At 52.4% G+C, this 8,269-nt stretch overlaps 1 pseudogene; it reads right to left on the bottom strand.

Moving 5' to 3' along the window:
* Window positions 1–2,783: 2,783 nt before the first annotated feature.
* LOC119366682 lies at window positions 2,784–4,317 on the bottom strand (annotated as a pseudogene).
* Window positions 4,318–8,269: the final 3,952 nt, after the last annotated feature.

Genomic DNA, 8,269 nt, shown 5'->3' with positions numbered 1-8,269 from the left:
ATCAAGACGCCTCATAGGTCTTTCACAAAGCACATACCTTGATAAGATATTGAAGAAGTTCAATATGGATCAGTCCAAGAAGGGGTTCTTGCCTGTTTTTGCAAGGTGTGAAATTGAGCTCGGCTCAATGTCCGACCACGGCAGAAGATAAAGAAGATATGAGTGTCATCCCCTATGCCTCAGCCATAGGGTCTATTATGTATGCCATGCTGTGTACCAGACCTGATGTAAACCTTGCCGTAAGGTTGGCAGGAAGGTACCAAAGTAATCCCGGCAAGGAACACTGGAGAGCGGTCAAGAATATCCTGAAGTACCTGAAGAGGACTAAGGATATGTTTCTCGTTTATGGAGGTGGCGAAGAGCTCGTCGTAAACGGTTATGTCGACGCTAGCTTCGACACAGATCTGGATGACTCTAAGTCACAAACCGGATACATGTTTATTTTGAATGGTGGGGCAGTAAGCTAGTGCAGTTGCAAGCAAAGCGTCGTGGCGGGATCTACATCTGAAGCAGAGTACATGGCAGCCTCGGAGGCAGCGCATGAAGCAATCTGGATGAAGGAGTTCATCACCGACCTAGGAGTCATACCCAATGCGTCGGGGCCGATCACTCTCTTCTGTTACAACACTGGAGCTATTGCACTTGCCAAGGAGCCCAGGTTTCACAAGAAGACCAGGCACATCAAGCGTCGCTTCAACTCCATTCGTGAAAATGTTCAAGATGGAGACATAGATATTTGTAAAGTACATACGGACCTGAATGTAGCAGATCCATTGACTAAACCTCTCCCTAGAGCAAAACATGATCAACACCAGAACTCTATGGGTGTTCGATTCATCACAATGTAACTAGATCATTGACTCTAGTGCAAGTGAGAGACTGTTGGAAATATGCCCTAGAGGCAATAATAAAATGGTTATTATTATATTTCTTTGTTCATGATAATTGTCTATTGTTCATGCTATAATTGTGTTATCCGGAAATCATAATACATGTGTGAATACATAGGCCACAACATGTCCCTAGTGAGCCTCTAGTTGACTAGCTCGTTGATCAACAGATAGTCATGGCTTCCTGACTATGGACATTGGATGTCATTGATAACGGGATCACATCATTAGGAGAATGATGTGATGGACAAGACCCAATCCTAAGCATAGCACAAGATCATGTAGTTCGTTTTGCTAGAGCTTTTCCAAATGTCAAGTATCATTTCCTTAGACCATGAGATTGTGCAACTCCCGGATACCGTAGGAGTGCTTTGGGTGTACCAAACGTCACAAAATAACTGGGTGACTATAAAGGTGCACTACGGGTATCTCCGAAAGTGTCTGTTGGGTTGGCACGAATCGAGACTGGGATTTGTCACTCCGTATGACGGAGAGGTATCTCTGGGCCCACTCGGTAATGCATCATAATAATGAGCTCAATGTGACCAAGTGTCTGGTCACGGGATAATGCATTGCGGTACGAGTAAAGTGACTTGCCGGTAACGAGATTAAACGAGGTATTGGGATACCGACGATCGAATCTCGGGCAAGTAACATACCGATTGACAAAGGTAATTGTATACAAGATTGATTGAATCCCCGACATCGTGGTTCATCCGATGAGATCATCGAGGAGCATATGGGAGCCAACATGGGTATCCAGATCCCACTGTTGGTTATTGACCGGAGAGGCGTCTCGGTCATGTCTGCATGTCTCCCGAGCCCGTAGGGTCTACACACTTAAGGTTCGGTGACGCTAGGGTTGTAGAGAGATGAGTATGAAGTAACCCGAAAGTTGTTCGGAGTCCCGGATGAGATCGCGGACGTCACGAGGAGTTCCTGAATGTCCGGAGTTAAAGAATTATATATAGGAAGTCAAGTTTCGGCCATCGGGAAAGTTTCGGGGGTCACCGGTATTGTACCGGGACCACCGGAAAGGTCCCGAGGGTCCACCGGGTGGGGCAACCTATCCCGGAGGGCCCCATGAGCTGAAGTAGGAGGGGAACCAGCCCCTGGTGGGCTGGTGCGCCCCCCCTGGCCCCCCCTGCGCCTAGGGTTGGAAACCCTAGGGGTGGGGGCGCCTCCACTTGGCTTGGCGGGCAAGCCAACCCCCTTGGCCGCCGCCCCCCCTTGGAGATTGCATCTCCTAGGGCCGGCGCCCCCCTAGGGGCCCTATATAAAGAGGGGGGAGGGAGGGCAGCCGGACCCATGCTCTTGGCGCCTCCCTCTCCCCACGCACCACCTCTCCCTCTCGCTGAAGCTTGGCGAAGCCCTGCTGAGATCGCTGCTGCATCCACCGCCACGCCGTCGTGCTGCTGGATCTCATCAACCTCTCCTTCCCCCTTGCTGGATCAAGAAGGAGGAGACGTCTTCCCAACCGTACGTGTGTTAAACGCGAAGGTGCTTCCCGTTCAGCACTAGGATCATCGGTGATTTGGATCACGATGAGTACGACTACCTCAACCCCGTTCTCTTGAACGCTTCCGCTCGCGATCTACAAGGGTATGTAGATGCACTCCTCTCTCTCGTTGCTAGATGAACTCATAGATTGATCTCGGTGAAGCGTAGAAAAATTTTATTTTCTACTTTAGTGATCTAAACACTTTTATATTTCTTTACAAAGGTACTTCCTCCGTTCCTAAATATAAGACCTTTTAGAGATTCACTCATTTTGCTCCGTATGTAGTCTATGATGGAATCCTCAAAAGGCTTTATATTTAGGAACGGAGGGAGTAGTAAAACGAAGGCTTGCAGTCCACAAGAATTCAAAAAGAGGAGGAAATAGGGGAACAATTAAAATGCTCCTTTTGGCAGGGGGATACTTTGCTCATTGTGGAAGTAATTGTGGGGGTCGATCTCAGCCTTGGCCTTGGTGAGCCTCTGGTAGTTACCCTTGAAGTATTTCGGCCCCCAGTTGGGACCCAGATCCAGGTCCCTGCAGTTGAAGTAGGCTCCCCTTGACATGGAATTAGAGCTCACGTACGGTGACATGAAGGCGTACATGTCCCTCACCCACTTGCTCTGCACGTTTGCCGAGTCGTCTCCCGAATCCACGGGCAGCCAGTAGTTGTACAATTGCATGCTATACAACACCCCGGCGCGGTGTGGGAACGGCGTTGCGTCGTCCTTCACGTTGCTCATCCGCCCGCCATAGGGGACCAGGATGATCTGCGCATTTGGCTGCCCAACCTGCTTGTTGAAGATCTTGGCCCACACCTCCCGCCGAATGGGCCGCCGGACGTAGTCCGTGGTCGCCTTGAAGCCATGGCTGGAGTCGATCTCGGAGGTGGTCCGCTTCGGGAGGTCCTCCACGGTGCAGTTGTTTACCTAGGCCATGGACTCGATCGAGCTGATCTCCTTGCAGTCGGAGCGCCTCAAATTCAGTCTCTCTTTCTGGCTCATCACCAGAGGCAGGAGCGTGTCGCATGTGCCGAGGAACACTGCTCGAAAGACGGCCATGTCGTTCTGGACAAGCGCCCTGATGTACAGTTCGTCCGGCAGGGCCGGCGCCACCTTCTGCCACTTGGTGACCGCGTGCACGGCGGCTCCCTGGCTGTTGGACGCCGAGACCTTGAACACCGATACCGTCGCCGGGACGGTCACGAGCCTCACCTGCCACTTCAGCACGACGCCGAAGCTCCCGCCGCCGCCGCCTCTGATGGCCCAGAAGACGTCGTCCCCCATGGTGGTCTTGTTCAGGAGCGTGCCATTGACGTCCACCAACTCTGCATCGATAATGTTATCAATGGCTAGCCCGTGCTTGCGCATCATCTTGCCGAAGCCACCGCCGCTAAAATGGCCTCCGACGCCGACGGTCGGGCACACGCCGGCTGGGAATCCCAGAAGGCTGCTCGCCTTCGATATGGCATAGTAGAGCTCGCCGAGCGTCGCGCAGGACTCCACCCACGCTGTCGACGTCTGGTTGTCGACCACCACGGCGCGTAGCTCCGATATGTCGAGCATGGCGAAGCCCTCGGTGTGCACGGACCGGTACGACAGGCCCTCATAGTCGTGCCCGCCGCTGCGCACGCGGATGGGCACCCCGTTTAGGCTGCCGCAGCGCACGGCGACCTGCACGTGGTGAGCATTCGCCGGCATCACGACATAGAGCGGCCTCTCGGTGGTGTTTGCCAGGAACTTTGGGTTCCTCATGTATTTGTGGAGCTGCGTGTTGAACAAATCCTCGCCCTGCTCGAACACCGAGATGTTAGCCTTGGTGGAAGCCAGCGGGCGACGCTTGCGAAGAAGAAGAGATCATGGAGCAGCTGCAGAACAAGAAGGTTAAGGTGAGCAGCAGTGGCGCCGCTAAGTTGAAGCGCTTGCCCATGGCCATCGTTGCTACTACTCCTCGCTCACCGTCCCCAAATAGATGGCCTATATAAAAGGCACCAATATTATTTAATGACATTAAATAGATACTAAAAAAATCAATGCTTACTAAGTTTACCCGGATATCTATTTAATATTAAGAAAATGTATGGGAGGGCATCAATTAAATAGATATTTAGATATAGCAATCCCAATGCATATCTAAACAATCCTCAGGTAATGTCTTTTATGCGAGAAAGTTTATGAGATATCTTAATTTGGTGCCAATATCCACATTTAGATTAACATATTGTTGATTTTAAGCAAGATACTGATTGCACGTCTATATTAGGTAAGACATCAATGGCATATTAGGCAGGATATTAGTTGCATGTTGATAATTCGTATTCCCTCCGTCCAGATATATAGAGCCTAACACGTATTTGGAGGTTGGCTTTGACCATGAGTTAGAGCAAAAATATAATGACATGCATGTTACATAAAACATACCGTCAAATTCGTATGCGAAACTAATTTCTGTTGGCAATAAGAGCCACGGCCAGAGCGTGCTGGCTGCGTGTGCACGCCAGGCGCGTCGGGCGCAGACCGGGTCCGTGGCTCAGGGGGTGTGTGTGTGAGCATGCGTGAGTTAAGATGGTGTGTGCGTGCATGAACGCACCCAGCGGGTGTACGTGGTGTAGACCAGGAGGTTACCGGATCGCGATGTGGGCGTGATTGCTGCGTGCTCGACGCGAGCTGCGCGCGTGCGTGCGCGAGGTGGCCGCGAGCGGAGCGGGCCGATCGGTGCGCTAGTAGGGGTGGGAGCATGTGGGTCATGCCTAGCGCAGGCCCGGCTACATAAGCCTAGGGTCGGTCATTCTAACAGTGTGGTCTAGGGCATCGAGTTCGTGCTCGTGGAAAGAAAAGCCATCTGTGCGGCAGGGCGTTTGTGCGCCCACAATCCCTGTGTCCACCTCATCTCCCTTCTTCTTCCTCCTTGGGCTGTTGCAGTGAGAAGTGAGCTGCGAGAGAGAGAGAGAGAGAGAGAGAGAGAGAGAGAGAGAGAGAGAGAGAGAGGACGAGCTAGGGCAGGCTAGGGTTTCGGGCAGAAACAACAATTGGCATCAGAGCTTCAGGTTCGAGAGCCCGCCGGTGGCTATGGCGATCGTGCCACACGGCGCAGGCACGGGCGGATCGGTGTCAATGGCGATGCCGATGCTCTCGCCGAACAAATACACGGTGTGGGCGATCAAGGCGCAGGCGATCGTCGATGCCCACACGCTGTGGGAGGCGGTGGCGTCGGTGGGCGACGCGGCGGTGAACGACAAGAAGTGCAAGACCATGTGCCATATGATCCTGTCAGGGCTGCCGGACGACGTGTTGCTACTGGTGGAGGCGAAGCTCACCGCCAGCAAGGTATGGGACTCTCTGAAAGTGAGGTACATCGGCGCGGAGCAGGTGCGGGCGGCAATGCGGGCAACGCTGCGCGGGGAGCAGGATCGCCTCAAGATCACGGACGGTGAGGCGCTGCACGCGTACGCCGGGAGGCTGGCTGGGATGACGGCGCAGTTCACGAACCTCGGCGAGATGCTGGGCGACACGGAGATCATGAAGAAGCTTATGGATACGGTGCCCGATCGTCTCTTCCCTGTCGTCACCAGCATCGAGCAATTCTGCGACCTTGACGAGATGACGTTTGACTAGGCGCTCGGGCAACTGCGCGCATTCGACGAGCGGGTTCGGCGTCGTGGACAAGACAACGGCGAGTGCGGGGGTGAGCAGCTGCTCATGACAGCGGTGCAGTAGGCAGCGCGGGATCGGCGACATGGTGGCGCGCGGGACGACAGCGACGTGCAGAGCATGGCATCGGGGAATAGCGGCAGCAGGCGCGGCCGCTGCTGTAAGTGCGGAGAGCGCATACACTTCAAGAGGGACTGCCCTCAGCTGCGGAGGGAGCCGGCGGCGGAGCGGGCATTGCTGGCGGACGCCAGCGTCGAAGGCGGCAGACTCCTCTGAGCCGTGTCTTAGGGGGTGAGTGTTGGCAATAAAAGCAACAGCCAGAGCGTGGTTGCTGCATGTGCGCGCCAAGCGTAGACCGGACCGCGCCGGGTGGGCGTGATCGTTGCGTGCTCGCCACGAGCTGCGCGCGTGCGTGTGCGAGGTGGCCGTGAGCGGAGCGGGCCGATCGGGGAGCTAGCAGGGGTGGGAGCATGTGGGTCATTCCCAGCGCAGGCCCGACTCAGTGTGGTCTAGGGCATCGAGTTCGTGCTTGAGGAAAGAAAAGCCGTCTGTGTAGTGGGGCGTTCGTGCACCAGCAATCCCTGTGTCCACCTCATCTGCCTTCTTCTCCTCCTCGGTCCGTTGCAGTGAGAAGTGAGATGCGAGAGAGAGCACGAGCTAGGGCAGGCTAGGGTTTCGGGCAGCAACAACAATTGGTGAGCAGCTGCTCATGATGGTGGCGCAGTGGGCAGCGCAAGATCGGTGACACGATGGCGCGTGGGATGATGACGACATGCGGAGCATGGCGTCGGAGAACGGCGGCAACAGGAGCGGCCGCTGCTACAAGTGCGGCGAGCGCAGACACTTCAAGAGGGACTGCCCTCAGCTGCAGAGGGGAGCCGGCGGCAGAGCGGGCGCAGCTGACGGACGACAGAGTCCTCTGAGTCGTGTCTCAGGGGGTGAGTGTTGGCAATAAGAGCCACGACCAGAGCATGGTGGCTACGTGTGCACGCCAGGCATGTCGGGCGCAGACTGGACTGCGCCGGGTCCTCGGCTCAAGGGGTGTGTGCGTGCGTGCGTGAGTTAGGCTGGTGTGTGCGTGCACGAACACACCCAGTGGCGTGCGTGGTGTAGACTCAGGTCACATGTATGCACGGATGGGCCAAGAGAATTTCAGAATTTTACTTGGGATTTGGGCCAATGACCCACTAGCAAATTCCAACAAAATCAACTATAAAATCGAGCCATTGATTCAATTAATGATTTAGTCACACACTTAATTAGGGACACAGATAATTAATAGTAGGTAATATTTCAACTGTATCTTAACTATTAGGCTGCCCGTAATGGTAGTATCAGAGGTAGTATCATGCATGCCAACTAGGCAATTTTGATGAGGTGTCATAGCATTAAATGAAGAAATAGAGGGTGGAGTATCATATCATGATACCGTATCATAATAAATGCTATGCTACTTTGTGTCATTCATGGCAATAAATAGAGTATTACATGATACTAAAATACTCCCTCCGTTCCTTAACATAAGGTGTATTATTTTTTCAAAAAGTCAAACTTCTCTAAGTTTGACCAAGTTTATAGACAAAAATATCAATATCTAGAATACCAAATCATTATCACTAGATTCATCATGGACTATATTTTTACATTTTATATATTTAGTATTATAAATCTTTATATGTTTTGCTGTAAAGTTGGTCAAACATAGACAACAGTTGACTTTTTGAAAAACTAATACACCTTATATTTAGGAACAGAGGGAGTATGATACTATGCATTAGGGAGGTAGTATCATATGCATGATATTAGTATATGATACTCCCCATTACAACCAGCCTTAAAAAGAGAGATGGAGATTGTACGCGGTATGTCCAACTCCCCATCCCTTGGTCATCCCAACGAGAAACCCATCCACTCCCACCTCCCCGCATGCACAAAAAAATCCACCTCCCTTGCCTCACATTAAAAGAAATGGAAAGAAAATAGAAACCAAGCATCGAACCGATTTGAAAATCAAGGGAAATTAAATGTTCAGACAAATAATTACGCATGCAATTAATTAAGTTTTTTCTACCGTGTCTCCTCTTAAGGCGAGTTGGAGACCGCATGTGGTACGTCCACCCCACACTCCTTGATCCCTCATACGAAAGCATCCGTCCCCACCTTCCCACACGCACAAGAAAACCCGCCTCCCTTGCCTCACACAATAAAAAAACCAAAAAAGGACCGACCTC

Source organism: Triticum dicoccoides, chromosome 2B, assembly GCF_002162155.2.
Source record: "Triticum dicoccoides isolate Atlit2015 ecotype Zavitan chromosome 2B, WEW_v2.0, whole genome shotgun sequence".
Taxonomy (NCBI): Eukaryota; Viridiplantae; Streptophyta; class Magnoliopsida; order Poales; family Poaceae; genus Triticum; species Triticum dicoccoides.
This window is presented reverse-complemented; position numbering and strand designations above follow the sequence as displayed.